The sequence below is a fragment of the Carlito syrichta genome, unplaced genomic scaffold (assembly GCF_000164805.1).
Source record: "Carlito syrichta isolate Samal-C Ts95f unplaced genomic scaffold, Tarsius_syrichta-2.0.1 Scaffold306767, whole genome shotgun sequence".
NCBI classification, from domain to species: Eukaryota; Metazoa; Chordata; class Mammalia; order Primates; family Tarsiidae; genus Carlito; species Carlito syrichta.
In genome coordinates this window covers 825,809-850,401 of record NW_007250863.1, presented here as the reverse complement: position 1 = coordinate 850,401, position 24,593 = coordinate 825,809, and the positions used below count along the sequence as shown (strand labels likewise).

Sequence of the window (24,593 nt, the reverse complement as noted above, 5' to 3'; positions counted from 1 at the left end):
AGCCCGTCCGACAGCGCTGAGGTGAGTGCTGCAGGGCGGCCGGGCCGGCACCTCCTCCCCGCGCCCCCGCCGGCTCGCTCCCCTCCCGGGAGCCGGCCACTCGGCCCCTTCTGATTCCGCCCGCGTCTCTCCCGGCTCGGGGTTAGGGTTGTCGAGGTCGGTCTCCTTGCCCGTCTGTCTTTTCCTCCCATCCGCACCCTCACCTCCCTTTCTCGCTCGGGGGCTGCCGGCGTGGTGGCGCGTGGGGTTTGGAGTGGGCGCTAGGGCTATGCAAGGAGCCGATTTTAATCAACTTTGCGTGGGGGAAGCGGGAGGCGGAGCGGGGGCCGGCGGGGAGTTGGGAAGTTTGGCCCTGCCGGGTCGTGGGCTTCTCCGGACCTTGACGACTTAGGGGGAAGGAGGCATGGATTGGGTTCACCGGGGTGGAGGGACTCTGGAGTCCTGCCGAGGGAGGGGGTTGCTGCGGGGTGATGGGCGAGCGGGCGCAAGGGTGGCGACCTGTGGGGGTTTCAGGGAAGGAGTACAGGACAGCAGAGGGTTTTGCCTCTCCCATCTGTCGCAGCGATTTCTGCTGCTGCAAAGGAGAAAGTGGAAGCTGAGGTTCCTTACCCCCTCGTTTCTGAGGTCGCTAAGCTCGAGGACCCCTTCCCTGCGAGTTTAACTTCAGTTTCCTGTCCATGGAGGTGAGAGGGTGATTTTCAAGGAGATCAGCAGCCGCCTTAAAGGGCTTTCTGGTTTTCCTCGCCTGGGATCCGGTGACCATCCCTGAGACACCCACCCAAGTACCAAACAATGTACCCACATAGGGCAAAACGAATTTCCCCGGACACATCACTGCACCGTGCTTTTCTCAGCCGCCCCAGTGCCAGAACAACTCAGGGTCTGCGAAAATAATCCAGACAAGACCCGATCCAGGGTATCAGCGCTCCTCTCCAGAGTGGAAAATCAGTTCCTGATGGTGGCGCGTCTGTGATTCTTCCTTCTTGACTTTTTGCCGTCTTCTATCCCCGCAGCGGACTTTGGGGGATTACAGGATGATAGGCAGCGTGTGTGTAATAGTTACTGAGTGAGTGACCCCATTTCTGGAAAGCATGACTGAAACGCGGGGGTGGAATGGGGCAGGCTCTGATGAGTGGTGTACTTGGCGGCAGCCGCTGCCCTGCCTGCCTCCGCAGTGTGAGAGGTGGATAGGGTTACTGGTTACGTCAGTAAAACCGAGTCTCAGTTTGATCTGAGATGCGGGACACTTGCATTCTTGGGTATAGGGGAGGGGGAGGCGGATCCGTTCAAATCGCTTTTCCATTTTTTTTCCTCCAGTCACCTCCACTGCTGTATAGAAATGTTTACTTGTTCTCCTTAACGCAAGCAGAGTTGTAGTAGTGCTTACGATTGGTGCTTAGTATTTGCGACTTGTATCATACTTGTAAAACCTAATCTAAATGCTGCTCTCCAATAGAAAATACACTGATATATGTTGAAAGAAAAAGAAAGGAAATCATGTCTTGAGACTGGCAGAATTACAAGAATTTTATTTAAAATTGTTAGCCAGTCTAATACTGTAAGTCTTTTTATAAGAAAATCAGATTTAGAATGTTTAATTATCCTTTGAATGGATAATGTGACAGTATACCAGAAGGCTCTTTTCGTTTTTTTCTTCAGAATTCTTTTGCATTAAATAATATAGCTAAAAGGTTAATAAAATGTTCTCGAAGTGCTGAACTTGTGGAAAGAAAATGAGTTGGCTTTGAGCCTGAGCTTTAGATACAAACAATAGTAATTACAACTCAGGATTAGTACACATTTCTGCTTGGCATTTATCAATGTGTAGGAAAAAAATATAATTTAAAATTCTGCCTTATATTTTTTCTATATGTAATGCATTTGGATAAGGAAGGCACAAAACTGATTTGTTTAGTACTTACTATATGCCAGGTACTATGCTGCATGCTATTCCTTTTTATCCTTCCTATGACCCAGCAGGGTAGGATTATGGTCCCTAGTGTTAAAGATTAGGAAACTGAGTCCCAGAAGTTCAAGGCACCGAGATTATAAATAGTAAATGGCAGAGCTATAATTCAGAGCCAGGTGGATACAATTCATGTGTTTTGCTTTATATCAGGATAGCTGCTTCAGATCTTTTGTGGAAAAATTTAGGGTATAAATGAATAAACCAGGAGTTGGAGGTCATATATTTTTCAGAAACAAATGGAGTATTATAAGAGGTCTCATTTGGTAAAGCCTTGTTATTTCAGTTACTATCATGTTTTCCAGAACCTGGCAGATAGGATTCCACGATTTGCCATTTTCAAAGAATTTTCTTGCTATTCTGGCATAAGGTATTTCAAATAGAGCCAGAGTTGCCAAGATTTATTAAAACTAGATTTTAACAAATTGCCTCTAGATATTTTGTTTTCTTTGGATGTTCAGCTGTTTTAAGTAAATTACTTCCGATATGATTCGGAAATATTGAAGCCAGTGAAGGAGGGTTAAGAAGTTCCGCTCAAAGGTCGAATAATATTTATACTCACTATTATGCCATCTCCTCCCCCAATAGATTCCTATCAGATAATTTTATTTTACCAGAGTAACATCATTTTTGTTTTTTTCTCTAATCGTCATTTACTTAAGCAAGTACATTTTTTTCTCTCCAGACTAGAAGATTTCAAAGTTGGTCTGCATAGGAATTTTCATTTATGGTCTCATCCCTAGTAGACTGTGAACTCGTGGAAGCAGAGACTTTTTTCTCTCTGATCCTCACTCAGCATTCAGCACAATGCCTGGCACTTACATATTATGAACTCAATCAGTGTCTACTGAATGAATCATGGAGATCAGGAATAGGGTGATTGTGAATATTATCTGTTTTTTGTCATTTTAATCTTACATTGAAATATGAGCAATTTTAAGAGACTTGAGTGCCTTACTAAAAACACAGGCAGTTTCTTCCATTCCTTTACCAACCTTCCTGCTTTAAGACCTCACACGAGTCTCATGGTGTTCAAAACAAAAAAACCTTTGTGGTTAAACTCAAACATGGGTCAGAACATGATAGGCTAGAACTAGGCCGAATGTTTAAAGAAGCAAATTTAGGATAATAGAGGAAGTACTATGTAAGCAAAGTAAGGGTTGTTACAAAATAAAAAAACAAAATAACTTCCTAAATGGTTGAGGTAAATTCAGAACTCTTTAATGAGTAATTTGATTTTTTTTTTGAATATTTGACTGTTTAAGAGATGTGTACAAGGCATTGTGGCTCTTCTGTTCCACAAATTCCTTGCCACTGTTGTCAGGGACAGCATTTACTAGATCATAAGCCTGACCTAGAGTGATACTTTTTTTCTCAGTTGTAGTAGAGTAGGTATAAATGATAGTAAATCTAAATATGACCAGCTTTCAAAATAGTACAATTAAGGAGGTTATTTTTGCTTTCTGGAAGCGTGTTATATAAAAATAGCCACAATGTTTTGTATACAATGTGTTTTATACCATGTGTTGCATAAAAATATCCACCTTTACTTCCTTTAAATAACAAGTACCCATAATGCATTAAAATATTAGCTATGTAAATATTTTACTATAAAAAATGAGATCCTTGTATTGGAGAGCATATTTAGTAAATGTGCAGCCATTTTAACCTCAAAGTTTATGTTGTATTCTATTGTATAGTATATAGTACATCAGTTCTATAGTATTTCTATGACATCAATATTACATTAGTTTCTTATATTTTATCTATAGAGAAAACGTTCTATTAAAGTATGATCATTGATTTTGAAATAATGTTTTATTAAGTTTCTTTTCCTTTTCCTGTTTCATTTTTACCACCTTTCAGGTTTTTTTCTTTCCCCCAAGTGAAGATCTGAGGAGAGGACAGGTATTGTTACATGTCAAATGTCAAGTAACTGTGGCACATTACTGAATACTTCATTGTTTTCAGTGATTATGATATAGGATGTCAGGGTTTTTTTTTTGTTTAATCTAAGAAAGTTTGCTTTATTTTGGCAGCTTGATCCTGTACTCATGGAGTAGATTCAAAATGTGAAACTTCCTGGGTGCATTTAAATTTTAAGATAAAGAGATAAACGTTTATCTAATCAAAGAAACAAGTTTGGTAGACTGCCTTTTCTTTAGTATGTTTCTGGCAATCACAATAAATTTATCCTATTTTTATATAAGAAAGGTGGTATAATTGGGCTGTGCACTCCTGACCAGTGGTTCAGGTTACAGTGAATGACACTGACATGTTGGTGATCTCCCAGTAATGCATGAGTGTGATAGTGCTCAGTTGTTTATACGTTTTGAAGGATAGGTTATAAAGCATTATAATATAATTGTGCAAATATATATATTACACATCCCATCCCCCAATTTATATAATAGAAAAACAAGTAGCTGAATTTTAATATCTAGCATTAAATGTCCCTACCCCATCAGTGTGATCTTTCGGAGTTAATACAGTAAATTGTGTCGTTAATGTGGAACAGATACCAGATCTAGGATATTCTGGTTTATCAACTTAATACCAAAAAGCATTAAAGCAAAGAAAAAAACCGTATTTAATCGTTAAGTAAGATGTTTCATGATTTAAGAAAACAAACACAAATATACCATATACAGTTCAGGATAAAATGTATCCATATAACACATAATGCCGGTTTAATATGTTTGGCCTATTTTATTTCTTGACAGTTTTATCAAGCTGTAAAAAACCCAATACTTATTAATACCTAATGTACAGAAACATAGGAGTAGGTTGTCTCTTAATTTAAGCAAAATGTTAAAATATAGACTTTGGCACATCAAAATTTTGATATTTTTGTTGATACATATTTGCACATATTTATGGGGTACATGTGATATTTTGTTACATGTATAAAATGTGTAATAAGTCAGCATTTGGGGTGTGTATTACCTTCAGTACTTATCATTTCTATGTGTTGGGAACATTTCAAGTCCTCTTTTCTACATATTTTGAAATATACAATACATTGTTGGTAACTGTAGTCCCCTTACTCTGCTATCACACATTAGAACATATTCCTTCTAACTGTATGAGGGGGGACCAAAAAAACCTGGAATTTATTTATTAAAAAATTGTGTGTGTTTTTGCACGTTTAAATTTCAGTAACCTTCAAAGTACTCCCCGTTTGAAGCAATACACCTATTGAGATGCTTTTCCACTACTCAAAACAGCTTTTGAACTTGACAGTTTTGATGCCTTTTAGGCTTCTGCCATTTTTGGTTTCACCACTTCAACATTGGCAAAATGTTTCCCTTTGAGGAGTTTCCCTTTGAGGACTTTTTAAATCTGGGGAAACAAAAAAAAAGTTGCTCAGAATGAGATCCATTGAATAGGGAGGGTGGGGCGTGGGGTCTTGCTGTTTTTTGGTTAAAAACTGCTGAACACTCAACGCAGTGTGTGTGGGCAGGTGTGCTTGTAAATCACTCATCATGAAATGGGCAAGTGTGTTGAAAGAATCTCCAAAAAAAAAAAATTCACAGAAGCCCAGCACAGCCTCTCACAACAATGCTAGCTGGTACACTGATGCCGATGGGTTCCTGGAACACTTACCTAGTGGGGGAAGCCTGTACTACAAGGGGCCCATCCTCCAAAAAATAATTCCTTTTTTGGGGGGGTGGTCCCCATCAGATGCTTGTACCCATTAACTAATCTGTTTATCCCACCCCCAAAACAAGCTTCTCAGTCTCTGGTAACTATCATTTCACTCTACTTCTGTGAGATCTACTTTTTTAGCTCCCATATGTGAGTGAGGACGTGCAATATTTGTCTTTCTGTCACTTTAAACCCATGTTAAGCAGATACATTAGTTACTGGTAATTAAGTATTTTAATTTTGCTTATCCTTAAAAGTTAGAAGTAACTTTGTGGGATAATTTGGATTAATGACAAAGTGTTAAAGAGCATAAGTCTTGGAACCAAGACTTGTGTTTTGAGTTCTGGCTCTGCCACTTAATAACTTTGTAATCTTGTGCAAGCTATTTAATGTCCCTATGCTTCAACATCCTCATCTGTAAAATAGGGATGAAAATATTAACTACCTCAAAGGGTTGTGGTGAGAATTAAATGAAATTATAATATATGCAAAGTACTTGGTTCAATACATGGTTTAAGTGTTTAATAAGTAATAGTTATAATGAATCATCTCTCTTGACAAACTGAGAACATTTTTTGTTTTTCCTCAGGTAATTTTTAAAACTCAAGTGATTTATTTGATTGATCTGTTTAAACAGAATCATTGTAACATCTGAATTAATTTTAAGGGTAAGGTGAACAAAAACCTCTTGAATCTTGTCCTTTTTGTATTGGTCCCTTTCTCAATATTGTCTATAAAGGAGAAAAACAAATAAAGATATTGTGAGGAGTATGTGTAAAAGGAGGAAGAAAGGAAAGTTCACATTGTAACATTGCTCAAATTGGAAGGCATCTCACATTCCATGGCATATCAGTTTAATTAGCAGCAGGTTTTTTTCTTTAACATACATAAAATAATAGTGTATCTTACACTTGATCATATCTTATAATTGATGAACTATCATGCATCTTGTGTGTTAATCTCATGAAGATAATGTGTTTCTGAAGAGCTCTAAATAGCACATTTACTATTTTTTAAACCAAAATGTCTCTGGAGATGCAATATTAAAATTAATATCTGTGCCCCAACAATCATCCCCCCTTCAAAAAACAAAGAAGCATGGCATAATCAAATGAGTTTGTGAAATGTGGAGTTAAACAAGATTTAACCAGTGTCTATATTGCATAACTTAGAACTTTAAAGATGATGTATATGATGAGTCTGCAAAATGAATATAGCTCACAGCATTTGACACTTGATATCAGAACCTCTTTTTCATGAACCACCTATTGAATCTCAGACACAAGTGCTTTGCAGAACATAGTTTTGGAAAGTCTGATGTGTAAAGTAACGAGATCCAGTATTGCCTAGAAATGAGCGGTTATGTTTAATTTACTGCATCGCAGCTTTTTCTTTAACTGTTGAGAGTTTTTTTCTTTTTGAATTGAAATTCTTCTACATTAAATTCTATAAATATTTTCCATCGTAAAAGTGAACTAAAATTTAAAATATAATTTAAATAAGTTAAACATAATGTAAACTTTTTTACTCAATGTTCTAAAATTTATGATTGTATTATAACAACCTAATTGCCCCTTCTAAATGGCCCCTATGTTGACTTGCTCTCTAACTTATGTCTAATATTTATAGGTTTAAAAATTCTCATCATGTGCCACTTTTTGCTGTTAATCTGCCTACCTCTCTCATTCGCCTTTTTAAATTGATTGCTTCTTGTAGTTACTGGAGAACAGATAAGAGCTAATAATATTTTGATGCAGCCATTTTAACTTGGGAATATGTACACTTCATCTTTTTTTTTTTTTAAGTTGCAGTTTCCCAAATAATGTAAAATCCTTTTTCTGGTGTCTGCCTGTCATGTACAAATACCTCCAGGATCAGGGGTATTTGCTGGGCATATTACCTAATAATAAATGGTGATTTTATGCTTTGACATACCATAACAGAATGGCTCAATTACTGGCATTACCTGCTCTGCATATTTACCTTCCTCTCTTGAAGATGTCAACTAGAAAGTACAATGTGAAGGAACTAAAGAATAAGCAGCTATAAAGTGGAAAGCTAGCCTACTGCCCCACCTGGAGTGAGGTCTCCACACCGTGAGTCCTTTTTTGTGGTTCTCATGAAATAGCGCTAGTTTTCTGAATATTTGTTACCCTACACTTAGTGTAAATCCAAAAACACTTTTAGATTTCTTGTCATTCTTCTATTAGTATAAATAGAATTATAGCCATGTCGTAAGTTAAATCAAATTTCCTCATTTTAGCTAATATGTCCATGGTCTCTTACATACCTTAAAAACTAGGTATGTTTTGTCCACCATATAAATTGATTTTTATAATCTTACATATGATGATGATCTCATCTTTAAATCTGACTTGGTCATCTAGATTTCTGTGAGCTTCGGTCTAATCCCTTGGCCCTTAAAGCTTGTTATAGGAAACCTGGGTCAGTCATTTGATATCTGTTAGAAGCCAATGTCAAATGATAGCCTGAAGCAAAAGATCATTTTGACATTAATAGATTGAAGTGCATCTTGGTTTTGAATTTTTTTTTTTTTTTTGAGTTGGAGTCTCACTCTGTCGCCCAGACTGGAGTGCAGTGGCCGCTCCCGGCCACCGCAGCCTCGACCTGCTGGGCTCCAGCGATCCTTCGCCTCAACCTTCCAAGTAGCTGGAACTACAGGCGCGCGCTACCATGCCCAGCTAATTTTTTGATTTATTGTAGAGTTGAAGTCTCGCCAAATTGCCAGGGCGAGTCTCAAACCCGTGGGCTCAGGCAATTCACTCACCTCAGCCTCCCAAAGCGCGGGATTACGGGCTGAGCCACCGAGCCCGGCTTTGAAGTGCATCTTAAGTGCAGTGACTTGGGAGAAATCTTCAGTCCCGAAATCTTGGAAAACATAGTAAAAACCTCAGCTACCTAGGATGTTATTTATTTCTTCACATTTAGGAGCAGAGGCATCTACCTGAAAACAATATAAAACAATAATAAAGATTTATTTAAAAAAACAAAATTTCTAGTTCAGCACTGTTCAGTAAAACAACCACTAGCTATACCACTTGAATTGTGGCTAGTGTGACTGAGGAACTGAACTTTAGTTTGAATTAAATGTACTAGTCACCAGTTGGCTGCCCTATTCAACAGTACGATCCTAGATTATAGGATTAGTGCTAATTAAACCTTTTTTTCTACACCAGTGTTTTTTTTGTTTTTTTTTAATCTTCCTTCTGTTACTTGTATTTTGAAATTAGTAGGCTAAAGCTTTTCTAAATAATAATATATTTAATATACTTTTTCAAATTATGGTTAACAAGTTTATCTTGTCCCTTTCCTGCCCTGAAGATTTTGATAAGCCCTCCGAGGTGATACATAACCCTCAAATCATTCTGCTCTTTCTACAACTTTACTAGTTTTAGTGACATTTTTCATTTAAGTGATAACACTGAAGCATTGGGGAAACTTAGATAAGAAAAAGTGTTGTAATTATAAGCTTCTTCTTGTCGACTGAGCTTACGGACAGAGCTATAAACAAGAGTAATGTCTTGGTAGAAATATACACAATCCTATAATATTGGATGAATATATTACTGCATGATAAATTTTTTAAAAATATCCTGTTCACTATACTATGCTAATTAAAACTGGAAAAGTGAATTTTGATACATCTTGGAATAAGAAAGTGCTTTAAAAATTTTTTTAGCCTAAAATTTTAGAGCTGAGAACAGTTTAGCCCTACCCTATTTATATAGGAAAAAACGAGGCCTGTGCAGGCAGACCTGCCCCAAGTCATAGGCTGACAAATCAGAGCCAGGTGTACAGCACGTTTTATTTCATACAATTTATTTTGTCATCTACAACATGTTAAGATAACTTTTAAATGTTATCAAAGTACAAATTCTGAAAGAGCCACAATGCATAAAGGTTCAAATATTAGTTTTTCTTTACCCTCTGCTAATTTCAGCTCCTTATTTACTGTGTCAGAGTACTCAAATCCAAAACAAACTTATACATGGGGCCCAAAAACACAGAATTTATTTATAAAATATTGTGTATTAATTCTTACATGTTTAAGCTTTGGTCACCTTCAGAATACTCTCCATTTGATGCAGTACACCTATCGAGGTGCTTTTTCCACTGCTCAAAACAGTTTTTGAACTTGTCAGTTTTGATGCCTTTTAGTACTTCTGCTGTTTTTTTGTTTCACCGCTTCCACATTGGCAGAACATTTCCCTTTGAAGTCTTTTTTAATTGGGGAAACAAAAAAAAGTTGCTTGGGAAGAGATCTGGTGAATAGGGAGAGGGAGGGTGGGGCACGGGAGTCATGCCAGTTTTTGGTCAAAAACTGCTGAATGCTTAGCACGGTGTGGGCAGGTACGTTGTCATGGTGGAAGAACCAGTCACCTGTTTGACACAACTTGGGATGTTTCTTCTGCAAATCGTGATGTAACCTTCTCAAAACTTTCAGATAAAAACTTTGACCATTTGATCCAGAGGAACAAATTCCAAGTGTACTGCAAGGGGTTGTCTCTTCAAGAGAATTCTGGGGTGTGTGTGTGTGTGTGTGTGTGTGTGTGTGTGTGTATGTGTGTGTGTGTGTGTGTGTGTGTGTGTGTGTTTCTTTTTGGTATCTCTTCATATACAACCTTGCCTTAATTTATAAGTCTGGAAAATATGGTCAGTCCTTAATTTACAAAAACAGCTTCAGAAAAGAACATTTGCAGGTAGGAGAATAGCCCTACCTACAAATGAATGATGAGGGGATATGTTGAGATCACTGCTCTTTCTTTCCCAAGTGAAGATGGAAGGAAACTCACATTTACTGAATGTCCCCTTTGACTAGACACTTTATGTGTATCAACTTGAATGAGGTAGATATAATCACCCTCAACTTACAGATGAGGAAACTGGAGCCTAGAGAGGTTAAATAACATGCTCGTGGTTGCATGGCTAGTAACTAGTGGAGCCAGGGTTCAAACTCAAGTCTCACAAATTGCAAATTCCATTGACTTTCTGCTAGACTGCCCTGCTTGAGTTGAAAACGACATCTAGGTGAGTGACTCAGTCTAGATGAAATCTGCTGTAGAGAAGAAAGGATCCACGTGGTTTGTATTTTGTGGAAGTGTATAGGATAATGACCTAGAGAGATGGTGGCTTTTCATATATATGTATGATATATGAAATGTATGTATATGTGGAACCTGAAGCTTTCCTCTCACCAAGGGAGCCTACAGAGATGATGTGATCCTGGCATGAACTAGAAGTATTGTTCATAAGAGAGACAATGTTTAGGTAGTCAGTAGGTAGAGTTAGAATAGTTAGCAAAACTAGGGGCCCAGTGTGGTGGCTCATGCCTGTAATCCCAACAATTTGGGAGGCCGAGGTGGGAAGATCACTTGAGGCTAGGATTTCAAGACCAGCCTGGGCAACATAGTGAGTCCACATCTCTACCTGCCCCCCCAAAGAAGAAAAGTTAGCATAACTGATACTATTCTCCAAATACAGTGTAAGTTAAATAGGCTTTTGTGAGCTGACCTGAGAAATAGCATTTATGATATTGTTTGGGAAATGCTTTGAGATTTCTAAGATGCTGTCTTACAAATGAAACAAAATGTCTTACATTTGAAACAGCAGTTATAATATTTGGATAAAGGGGACTGCTCTCTTTGCAGAAGCCCCTAGATGTATGCTTGAGTAAATGTACTGTGTTCTTTGACTGCAGCTTATTACATTGTTACCTTTTTATATTTGCATCCTCTTTTCAGAAAAATCTTTTTGACATTCCCTCAAAGTGCCAGAAAATGGAATTTGGCTTAGCCAGGGAAAGTTAATAATTATTTTGCTATATTGCAAGAAAAGGAAATTTAAGGAAAAAGTTGCACGATCATTGTTTTTTGTTTGTTGTTTTAGACTGTAAGGGCAAATAACCCTAATTAATTCTTCTTTAAAATTGAGATATTTATATACCAAAAATTCACCCTTGTAAAGTATATAATTCAGTGGTTTGATATATTCACAAGGTTGTGTAACCATCACCACTAATTCTAAAACATTAGCAGTCACACCCCATCACCCCCTTCCCCCTGCCCCTGACAGCCACTAATCTGCTTTCTGTCTTTAGATTTTCCTATTGCAAATGTTTCATATTAATGGAATTCTACAATATGTGACCTTTATGTCTAGCTTTCTTTTTAATGTTTTGAGGTTTCATTCATGTTATAGCATGTCTCTATACTTCATTCTTTTTATGGCTGAATAATATTTCTTTATGGATATACCATATTTTGTTTATTTATCAGTTGATGGGACATTTGGGTTGTTTCTACTTTTTGGCTATAATGAATAATACTGCTTTGAACATTTATGTTAAATTTTTTTGTGAACATATGTTTTCAATTCTCTTGGGTATATACCTAGAATTGCTGAGTCATATGGTAAGTCTATATTTAACATTTTTGGTAACTGCCAAACTGTTTCCCAACTGGCCTGCACCATTGTACATTCCTACCAGCAGTATATGAGAAGTTTCAGTTTTTCCATATCCTCGCCAATAGTATTATTATCTATAGCCATCCGGGGGGGGATGAGAAGTGACTATAGCCATCCTGGGGGGGATGAGAAGTGGTTACCTCATTGTAGTTTTGATATGCATTTCCCTAGGAACTAATGATGTTAAGGATCTTTTAATGTACTTATTACCCATTTGTATACATAATTCTTGTACTTATTTTGTAACTATTTTCGGTACTTAAATGGAGTTTTGCTCTAAAGCTGATACAGAAAGTTTCTTGTGTATGTATTTCTTCTCATAAAACTTAATGTGTGCTTTTAAAAGATTTTCTTTACTTTTAGATGTAATAAATGCAAAGTTTTCCCTAAAACAGTGGTTTTCCAACTGGGTTAATAGAGCTCTAGTTTCTATGAAAGTACCTTATGATACCTCATCACCTGGGGCACGCCTTTTCTTAGCCAGAACAGAATTCCTAGAGGAACAAAACAAGGAGTTAAATATTAGTAATAGAAAGTTACAGAAAGAAAACAAAGAAGCCGGGCTCGGTGGCTCAGCCTGTAATCCCGCGCCTTTGGGAGGCTGAGGTGAGCGGATTGCCTGAGCCCCGCAGGTTCGAGACCCGCCTGGGCAGCAAGACCTCATCTCTACAATAAGTCAAAAAATCAGCCGGGCATGGTAGCGCATGCCTGTAATTCCGGCTACTCGGAAGGCTGAGGCGGAAGGATCGCCAGAGCCCAGCAGGTCGAGGCTGCGGTGGCTGGGAGCGGCCACTGCACTCCAGTCTGGGCGACAGAGTGAGACTCCAACTCAAAAAAAAAGAAAACAAAGATTGAGGCAGTGATATTTTTCTTTAGAGTCTCCTCAGTTTCATTATAATATTCTTTACTGCCTTATTTAAAGTAAAATTATAGTAATTAATTGAAAGTCAAAACAAAATATCTAGAATCTCTGAAATTAAATATAAGTCAACCGATAAGTGGATTCCACCTTAAAGTGAGATATAAGGGTATTTTATTTGAGGAAATAAAAATGTAGATAAAACAAAACCCTATTGCCTCCTTTCCTTCGAGTTTCTGCTGGCTATTGGTATAATTCAAAAGGAATAACTATCACAATAGATGTTGATATTGGTAAGGGGGAGTTATTTAGAGAAATGTCATAGGTGGGTTAAAAATGAGAATTGCCTTGGATTTAAAAAAGTGGAGCTCATGAATCAGTTTTAAACTGATCATTTGCCCTGGTTCTTCTGAATATGTATAGTATAGTACTAAGTGAAAATGAATTAAATGGAATTCTTTCCTTTGGAATATTACAGTCTGAAAGTACTGGGGTGAACAGGAGTTGTAATAGCATGAAACAACCCAAATTAGTAAGGAATGATATGTAATAGACATATGTAATTAGACCTTTAGGGAAAAATTATAAACTATAATGTTGTAGCAATTTTTCATAGTGCATTTTTAAGCATAATGTGGAAAACTAGAAAATAAGTATTATTTCCAACATAAATGTTAATCACTTGGAGGATACGTCTGGTTCTGCCAAGATGGAGGAACTCTTCCTTGTAGGCCCTCTACGACTAAAACACCTTAGATATAGCACGCCAAATAAGCACAGGAACATGCTAAGGATGGGGAAAGAAGGCAGACTGCCTGCAGGACTTGGGACTCAAGGAATAACACAAGTAGTGAGTCCCCTGGGTTTTCTTTCTTTCTTTCTTTCTTTCTTTTTTTTGAGTTGGAGTCTCACTCTGTCACCCAGACTGGAGTGCAGTGGCCGCTCCCAGCCACCGTTGCCTCGACCTGCTGGGCTCCGGCGATTCTTCCACCTCAGCCTTCCAAGTAGCCAGAATTACAGGCGTGTGCTACCACGCCCGGCTGATTTTTTTAATTTATTGTAGAGATGAGGTCTCGCTGCCCAGGCGGGTCTCGAACCCATGGGCTCAGGCAATCCACTCACCTCAGCCTCCCAAAGGCACGGGATTACAGGCTGAGCCACCGAGCCCAGCTCGCCTGGGTTTTCACATTGCCTCCCATAGATCCCAGACAGGGTACTATAAAAGCCTCCAAGCTGGAGCTACCAACAGGCACAGACAGAAAGAGCATCAAGAAAAGATTCTTCTTTTTAGCCAGACAACTGAGGAAAAGGTAATCAAACAAGCCTAAACCTTCTTGACAATACATACCCTACTCTGGCTAAACACCAACAGAAAAACCTCACCTGCACCCCTAAGAAGCAAATAGCAGTGCTTTGACTCCCCAATCCAGTGGTGTTGGCTGGGGGACCTGTCACCCATTCACTGCATGGCAAAAACAGGCAGCAGTTTGGTTCCCCCTGCTGGGTGGTTTTGGCACAAGGAATTAGGAGCTGATTTTCCTTCAGCCCACTCTGTGCAGGAGTTTGTGCTCTTGCCAGAGTGGTGTTAGTGGAATATAGAAGCAAATTGAGCCTTCACCCCAACCCAGAAGCAGTGAAGCTTAACAAGGTGGTGTGAGGCAGGGATAATACACGCTAAGCTTCTACCTTCACCCAACATCAAGGCAGAACAAGATGGTTGGAGGTAGAATTCTCAACACTGCTTACCTCCACTAATGTCAATGAGACCCAGTAGAGAACTGAACCATTACCCTCGTCTGGCAAGTGGTGGGACTAGTTGTCACTCTGCATCCCCCTCTTTCCTCGCCTGTTGTTAGCTGAATCCTTTGGGGGATCTGAGCTTTTGACTATAGGGCAGCAACCAAGAAGTGTGAGTCAGCCATCTGCTTTCCCCCATCCCTGTCATCAGCGGGGCCCAGCAGGGAGCTGAGTTTACACCCCTACTCAGAGGGAATGAGATGATGTAGGTTGGTGCCCTAGTTTCACTGGGACCGAGAGGAGCTGAACTTCCATCCCACCCATATGCAACAAAACTGTGAGTCATTGCTCCACTTTTGCCTGGGTGATGGTGGTGGGGCCCAGAGGGAAGCTGAACATGCACTCACTCATCCTGTCTTCACACTACACTTCAACAGGGGACTTCTTGCTAAAAATGAAAATTAAATAGGATACAGGGTCCTATAATATTCAAAATGCCCATTAGACAGTAAAAATCACATATAAAAAATCAGGACAAATTGCAACACGGATGAGAAAAAATCAACAGATACCAACACCATGATGATTCAGATGTTGAAGTTATCTGACCAGGATTTTGAAGCAGCCATCATAAAAATGCTTGAGTGAGCAATCACAAACATACTTGAAACAAATGAAAATTTAGTCTCAGAAGAGAAACAGAAGATATGAAAAAAGAACCAAATAGAAATTTTAGAACTGAGAAAAATACAATAAACTAAACTTACTACATGGGCTCAATAGCACTGATAGGAAAGAGCTAGTAGTATTCATGGAGCAATAGAAATGACCCAGTATGAACAAGAGAGAAAAAACAGACTGGAAACAAAATGAATGGAGACTTAAGGGCCTGGGAAGCATTAACAAAAGATATAGCATTTATGGCCTCAGAGTCCCAGAAAGAGGAGAAAAAAAGTAGACTTGAAGAAATAATGACTGAAATTTCCCTAGATTTTGCAAAAGACAGTCCTACAGATTCAAGAAGCTGAATGAATTCCAAGCAATATAAACCCAAAGTAATCTACTCCCAGACACATCCAAATTAAACTTTTGGAAAAGGAAAGTTATTGTTTAATAGGAATAGTGTTTCAGTTTTGCAAGATGAAAAGTTCTGGAGATTGGTTGCACAACAATGTGAATATACTTAATACTACTAAACTTAAAATTAAGTGAATTTTACATGTATTTTATAATAATTAAAAATTTTAAAAATCATACTTGAAAATTAAAGACAAATAATCTGTAAAGCAACTAGAGATAAATGAACCATTGACTATAGGAAACAATTCACATGATAGCAGTTTTCCCATCAGAATCTATGGAAGCCAAGGGGATATGTCACATCATTTTTTAAGTGCTGAAAGAAAATAACTGTCACCCAGAATTCTATACCCAGTGCAAATACCCTTCAGGAATGAATGTGAAATCAAAGCAAGCTTCAGGTGCAAGAAGACTAAGGGAATTTGTGAGTAGCAGACCCTGAAAGAATGAGTAAGAGTAGTTCTTCAGAAAGGAAATGATAAAAGATGGAAACTTGGAACATCAGAACTAAAGAAATAATAATGTGAATTCCAAATAGTCTCTTCCAGAAAATGGAGAGAGAATGCTTCACATCTTCTTTTATTAGACTTGTAATTCTCTGATACCAAAACTAAAGATAGTATAGAAAACTATACGCCAGTATCCCTCAAGAACCCTCCTCAACAAAATATTAGCAAAACAAATCCAGCAACATATAAGTAGTATAAAGCATGACTATGTAAGACTGTTTCAATATTCAAAAATCATTCAATATTAAAAGGCTAAGAAGAAAATCACATCATATTAATGCAAAAAACATATTTGGCTAAATCAAACACATGATAGAAACTCAGAAAACTAAAAATAGAAGGGAACTTTTCCAAACTGATAAAGAACCTCTAAAACAAATCCACAGCTAACATACTTAATAGTAAAAGACTGCTTTCCTCTGAAGATCAGAAACAAGGTAAAACGTCCACTTTCACCACTGCTATTCAACATGTTCTAGAAGTTCTTACTAGTATTATAGCCAATAAGAGGAAATAAAAGGCCTAAGAGTCTAAAAGAAATAAAATTGTCCCTATTTACAGGTGGCATATGGTCTCTAGTGAAAATCCCAGGAATCTACAAAAAAAACTAGAGCTAATAAATGAGTTCAGCAAGGTTGTAAGATACAAGATAATAAGAATAAATTATATATATATACTAGCAATAAATATATGGAAACAAACACAATATCATTTATAATTGTTAGAAAAATGAGTATAAATAATGAAATGTGTAGGACTTGTATGCTGAAAACAATACTGATGAAAGATGATCTAAATAAATGGAGAGCTGTATCATGTTTATAGATTGGAAGACTCAATAAAACACAAGCTTATTCTCTTTTTTTTCTTTTCGGAGTTGGAGTCTCACTTTGTCTCCCAGGCTAGAGTGCAGTGGCATGCTGACGGCCACCCCAGCGTCATGATCTGCTGGGCTCCAGTGATCCATCCACCTTAGCCTTCCAAGTAGCCGGAACTGCAGGCGTGTGCTATCATGCCCGGCTAATTTTTTTTATTTTTATTGTAGACACAAGGTCTCACCATGTGCCCAGGCTGGTCAAACCTGTGGGCTCAGGCAGTCTTGCCTCGGCTTCCCCAAGTGCTAGGATTACAGGCTGAGCCACTGAGCTCAACCTGCAAGCAAAATAGTCCACAGCCATAGTACCCTGAATGTGCCTGATCTCATCTAAAATAACTAAAACAAAATAAAAATAAAATGGGAGAAAGCATTCTACCTGATTTTAAGACTTACTATATAGCTACAATAATCAGAATACTGTAGTACTGGCAAAGAGATAAACACATAGGTTAATGGAATAAAATAGGGAACCCAGAAATAGACCCACATAAGTGCAACTGATTTTTGTCAAAATTACAAAAGTAGTTTGATAGAGGAGGGATAGATAGCCTTTTCAACAATGGTGCATAGAGCAGTTGTACATCTACAGGTAAAAGAATGAACCTCAACCCAAACCTTACACTTAAGACAGAAATTAATTGAGAATGAATCATAGATTTAAATGTAAAATATGAAACTGGAAAAATTAGAATGTAGATATAGGATAAAATCTTCAGGACTGTGGGCTAAGTGTTCTTAAACCTGTTATCAAAAGCACACTCCATAAAAGGAAAAAAATAAACTGGATTTCATCAAAATTCAAACCTTTTTTCCTATGAAAATGACCCTATGAAGAGGGTGAACCTATATCTGAGACAGGACTTGTATCTACAAAATGTAAAGAACTTTTATTTTATTTTAGAGTTGGAGTCTCACTCTATCCCCCAGGCTGGAGTGCAGTGGCACGCTCATGGCCACCACAGCCTTCATTTGCTGGGCTCAGGCGATCCTTCCTCTTCAGTCTTCCAAGTAGCTGGAACCAAGCTTTGGCTAATTTTTTGATTTATTGTAGAAACGAGGTCTTGCTATGCTTCACAGACTGGTCTTGAACCCGTGGACTCAGGCAGTCCGCTTGCCTCTGCCTCCCAAAGTGCTGGGATTACAGACATGAGCTACGGTGCCCAGCTACAAAATGTAAAGAACTTTTCAAGCTTAACAGTAACAAAGACAAGCAACTCGACTAGAAAATAAACAAAAGGACCCTTTATCAAAGAGATGGTAGGGATAGCAAATAAGCATATGTAAAGATGTTCAACATGGGTAGCTATCAGGGAAATGAAAATTAAAACCATGATATCGCAACACACTGAGTAGAACAGCCACAATAAATAGTGACCAAATGTTGGTGAGGATGCAAATAAACTGGATCTCTCATACATTGCTGATGAGGGTATAAAATGATACAGCCTCTCAGGAAAATAGTTTGGCCATTTTTTAACCCTTTGCTCTCTCAAATCACCTACCAGCAACTCAGCTGCACTTTTTTTTTTTGTTACAAAACGATGATAAACGTATCACTTTGTATTAAATAGTATAGTGTTGGAACCAATTATTTTATTGTGATGATGTTCAGCTTATAATGGAATTTTGGACATTGAGGAACTTACGACAAAAATTAAAATCTTATATCTTGTTTTTCCAATGTGTGGTAATGTGTGAAACCATCACCGGCATGCATTGCAGGTTCATTGATACACGTTGTGCAGTAGTAATTTGACATCTTCCACCCGGTATTTTTCTATTTGAGCAGACAATGCAGTCAAGTTTTATTCCTCCCACATTAATAATTTGTAATTTATTGTCCAGTCTGTTCAAAGATGTGGAAGGATTCCTGAAAACTACTTCTCAGCTGATCATATCTCAGCATATATTCCATCTCTTTATTTACTTTTTTGTGCAATTTGAATGGAAAGCTAAAAGGAAACAAACATTTTTGGAAAATTTGAGCTTGTATAAGTGTGTCCTGTTTAATCACCAGCAATCTCTTTATGTCCCCTGAGGGGACATCTGAGTGGTTTGTTAGATTTATGATGTCCCCTCAGAGGGGACATCTACGTGCAAAGGGTTAATAAACTAAACAAATACTATATGATCCAGCAGTTGCACTCCTGGGCATTAATCCCAGATAAATGAAAACCTGTGTCCACATAAAAGCCTGTGCACAAATGTTCACAGCAGCTTTATTTGGAATATATAAAAATCAGAAGCCAACAGTCCTATGGGTAAATGTTCAAACAATCTGTGGCACACAGCTGTATCACACCAGTGTGTGTAGACTTCCACATAAATAGTCATTTGCCTGGGCAACAATAGGCACTCTGCACTCAATTCATTTCAACCCAGGCCTGGTTGTTTCCTCCCCCATTACTGTGTTCCTCTCAAAAAACACTTTCAGTGTGTGTGTGTGTGTGTGTGTGTGTGTGTGTGTGTGTGTGTGTGTGTGTGTGTGTGTGTCTTGTTAGGCACTGTGAGTATCATTCACTTCAGAAAGCATACTATGCTGTATTATTTCAGAGGAGAAGGTTAAAAACACAATAGTTAGTCCCCTGTCTAGTAAGAATATTTAGCTGTATGTGAAATGTAGGGTGGAGGGGACATTTATTTTCCCAACATTTTGGGGACTGTTCACTCTTCTTTTAGAAAAGAGTAAGTTGCCTGGCTGTTAATGGAAAGAATGGGGCCCCGAGAGCCTATGTAATAATACTGCTCAGTAACTAAAAAGGAATGAATTGCCAATACATACAACTTAGATGAATCTCATCTAAGAAAAAGTTACATAAATGCTATATGATTTAATTATAAAATCTTGAAATGACAGAATTATGGCAATAGAGGATAAATATGTGGTTGTCAGGGACTAAGAAGAGAGGAGGGAGATGTAGTCATAAAGGAGCAACAAGGAATCCTGGTGGTAATAAACTGTTCAGTATCTTTACTGTGGTGGTGGAGATAGGGATCCACAATTGAGAAAATGGCATAGATTCTCTCTCTCTCTCTCTCTCTCTCTCACACACACACGAGTACCTGTAAAACCAGTAAAATCTGAGTAAGATCTATATATTGTGCCAGAAAATTTCCTGGCTTTGACAGGAAATTATATAAGATGTTACCACCAGGGAGTTGAGGGTGTATGGGACCTCTCTGTATTATTTTTGCAACTTCTTATGATTCTCTGAAAGAAAAAAAATTAAGCATTAAATAAAATCAAATGTTCATTCTCGATTAAAAACTTATTCCTAATAATTTTAATAATAGGAATTAAAGGGTGTGTTCTTAATATTTAAAAATCTTAAACCAATAGCCAGCATCATGCTTGATAAGGACATACTATAGACATTCTCATTAAAACTATGCCTCCTATTTTCACTTCTATTTTATATTCTAGAAGAGCTTGCTAATGCAATTAGACAATAAAATCAGACTATTTGAAAGGAGGGTAAAAGATTATATGATATCTACTTAGATAATTAAGGAAATCCACTAAAAATTCCGTTAAAACTAATGATGGTCTGGTACGGTGGTATTATACAAAATATATAAAGAAATCAGCAAATAGCTTTCTTGTTTATCAGCTATTACCAGTTAGAAATTTCAATGGAAAAAGAAGCTCATTCAAAATAGCAATAAAAATATTGAATGCCTGGAAATAAACATAAGTAAAAGACAGAACCTAAATGAAGAAAATTACTGAATTTATTAAAGAATAATCTGAATAAAATGAGAGAAAGCTATGGTTCTTTAATGTATTTTAAATTACTTTCAATAGAATTTGAGGGTTTTTTCGTTTTTATTTTTTAAGAATTGAGGCTAACTTCCTTCTGCTTTGAATGAATATTCATAGATTTTTAGTTTTTTTAAAATTTTTCTAGGTTTCTCTAAATTATTTGATAGCTTATATGAATAGTTAAAACTAAACTTTGGTAAAGTGTTCTTACTATTTATGCTGTTATGGAGCTCTAATTAGAAACTACATTTGTGCTTATCTTTATAGGAATAAGCCTTGGTAGCTTTGCTGCTAGGTTATGTTTATACCTAGAGTGATTTTTGAAAAATATATGTGCATATTTAAATTAGAGTAAGTAGTTTGGGTTGTTTCTTCTTAAGTAAAGTCACCTAAAAATGTGTCTAAAGCACTTTGTATTGAGATGCAATTGATATTAAACAAACAAATTCTATTAAACAGGCTCTGATTTATTGTATATTTGAATAAGTCCAGTTGTCTCATTTCACTTACTTGTAAGCTGTTAATGCTATCTTTTTGTACTTAAGGATGTTTGTAAGTCTGTGTATAAGTTTAATTATTTTAAGTGATTGTAAGTTAACAATTATGTTATCAACAATGTATGTTATGTTCTGTTAAGTAGACTTTTTAATTTTTATCTTAAAGATGTGGGGTATAATTCAGGGTTAGGTGTACAAATGGTCACTGTACAGGTAAAGTTTGGGCCTCACTTTGGTACCCACTTCACCTGGTTTGAGATCAGGTACCCTTATTGATAAAGTGTGCCACTCCCCTTCCCCTGGCAGTTTGCTAGACATTTAAGCATTGCCTGATTTATAGATGAGAGCACAGAGGTTCAGGTGATTTTACCATAGTCACAGCAAATAAAAGCTTGGACTTTGAAGCCTGGAATAAGGATGTATCTGTTTTTGATGGGGCTTCATTAAGCTCTAGAAACCAAAATAAAGACTCCTGAATTAGTCAACACAAGTAGTGCATTAAAGGGTTATCTAGGGCTCAGATTTTTAGCCCTAGAAATGGAAGTGGACCCATTAAGACAAGGAACTCCTCAAAATCCGCTCAAATATTAATATTTGTCATTTCTCCTGGCAAAATGAGCAGGAGAAAAGAGAAACTGACACTTACCCCCTGTGTGACTGGACATACTAAACTGTACCAAAACCTCTGACACAATTAGTATCCAAATCTTCTGGATTAGAAAACTGAGATTCATATTAAGTCATTTACCCAAAATCATACCATTAATAAAGGGCAAAGCCAGGCTTTGACACTTGATATATCAAGCTCCAAAACTCTTGATCATTTTACTGCACTGATTTCCCGGACTCGTCTAATCACAGGAGTCCTCTAAAGTGCCTGTTTAAGAAATAAAATAGAAGCCGGGCTCGGTGGCTCAGCCTGTAATCCTGGGCTTTGGGAGACTGAGGTGAGTGGATTGCCTGAGCCCACGGGTTCGAGACCCGCCTGGGCAACTTGGCAAGACCTCATCTCTACAATAAATATAAAAATTAGCCAGGCTTGGTTCCAGCTACTTGGAAGGCTGAGGCGGAAGAATCGCTGGAGCCCAGCAGGTTGAGGCTGTGGTGGCCAGGAGTGGCCACTGCACTCCAGTCTGGGTGACAAAGTGAGACTCCAACTCAAAAAAAAAAAAAGTACTTAATGGGGCTTCTGGAAATTTGATTAAGTTCTGATCTGGGCTGGGATCAGGTAATGCATCTTTAACAGGAATCTTAGGTAATTCTGATCATCAGACAGGTTTGGGAAGGAATAGGACTAGGAGTACTTAATTGTTTTAAAGTTGACACTTATTTTCTCTACTAGCAAAATAAGAAAAGTAAGATTAGATTATGGAAATTACAAAATTGATTTAAGTTCCCTATTCTGCACCAAAACCCAATATCTTGTTTTATTTTAATTGTTATTTTTCTTTCTGTTGACAACAGTTGTACAGTCAGTTCTTTGGCATTATCTTTGTTTACACTGGGAAACAAATGCACCACTGACAGGTATAGATAAAATTGCACTGAATGCAGAAGAGCGAGAAGAAATTATACTTAGAAATGACATAACAATAGCTTTAAATATAGAATCAGTAAATCTTCAGATGTAAAAACCCATAAAATGTTAAATAACCTTAATTTAAAACTTGGATCTTTTAAAAGGATTATAAAATTTTCAAGCCCAGTAGCTCTTAGATAGTCACATATTTATGGATGAAGAAACAACAACTCAGAGAAGATTAGGGGCTTGCCCACAGTATGTGGCAGAATTTCAAATCCATGCTGACCAAGATTCCACAGAACTCTTACAGATTGCAGATAAGTATCAAAAAAAAAATAAAAGGGGACTTTTTTCCAAGGTCATAACAGTTTTTAGAAATGTATTGGCAAATCATGTTTACCTTATAGTCCCTACTTTGTTTATCTAATATTATCTTTACTTTTTCATTGCCCTGTTGAAAGTGAATATATTTAGAGGAATCTCCTTTAGGAGATTACATAATTTGAAATATTATATCTTATCAATATGTTAGAAGAATGAGCTATAACTCTCAGTGTATTTAACAAATGGATACTTTCAGAACATGTTGTGTTAAGGAAGAACTCCAGTTTTCTCCACTTTTATTGCAAAATTTTAATTTATAGATAGAAATGAGCATAGCTAGATGCCTGTATATGAATTATAACAGTAATGTAGCAGCATTTCTGTGTAAGTAGGAGCTTTGGTTTTGAACTTTGGTTCAATTATCCTATCTACAATCTTAATAGCTCTGTCATCTTGAACAAGCTATTAACTCTCAACCTAGCTTTTTTTCTTCTTTACAATATATAATAACATACCTCTTGGTTTTTAATGACTAATTGGGATTAAATGAGAGAATACATATAACATGGCTAGTACTGTAGTTTGAACAAAACAGGTAGTGAATAAATGATAGCTATTATGATTTATTTTCTTGACCCAGTAGTTACTGAGAAGAATATTGCCAGGCACAGTGGCTCATGCCTGTAATCCCAGCACTTTGGGAGGCCGAGGAAGAGTCCAACTCTTGATTGAGACCAAGAATTCGAGACCAACCTGGGCAACAAAGTGAAACCCTACCTCTAGAAAAAATAGAAAAATTAGCCAGGCATGGTGGCATGCACCTGTAGTCCCAGCTACTTGGGAGACTAAGACAGGAAAGTCGCTTGAGCCCAGGAGTTTGAGACAGCAATAAGCCGAGATTGTGCCACTGCACTCCAGCCCGGGCAACAGAGTGAAACCCTGTCTCAAAAGAAGAGGAAGAAGAATAATACTTATTTATGAGTGCTCTAGTTTATTTCCTTATTCAATTTTTTATTGTAATCAGAAATGTGATCTGTATGATTCCTGCTTTTAAGAAATGTAGGTTTACTTTATGGCCTAGAACATGTTCAGTTTATAACTTTTCATAGATACTTGAAAAGAACCCATATTCTTTTTACAATATAAGATTTATTATCTGTCTCTTCAACTATAAATTATTTCAAATGTTTTGTCCTTATTTTTCTCATTATGCTAGTTGATATTAGTGCACTAAAATTTTCCTATCCATTTTGTTTCCGTCTGTTTTGTGTTATAGCCTTCAGAGCATCTGCTTTTGTGTTTTGTGGTTGGTTTTGTCTGTGGTT

General features: G+C 37.4%; 1 protein-coding gene across 2 annotated transcripts in view; it reads left to right on the top strand.

The window, feature by feature from the left end:
• Window positions 1–24,593, top strand: part of RPS6KA3 (ribosomal protein S6 kinase A3) — a 114,777-nt gene that overhangs the window by 800 nt on the left and 89,384 nt on the right. The window contains exon 1 of one of the 2 annotated variants that reach the window (XM_021715163.1): window positions 7–21. The exons of the other annotated variant lie outside the window; for it this stretch is intronic. The gene's annotated coding sequence lies outside the window, so the exon portion shown is untranslated. Of the gene's footprint in view, window positions 1–6; window positions 22–24,593 lie in introns of those variants that run through there. 2 annotated transcript variants of the gene reach the window in all.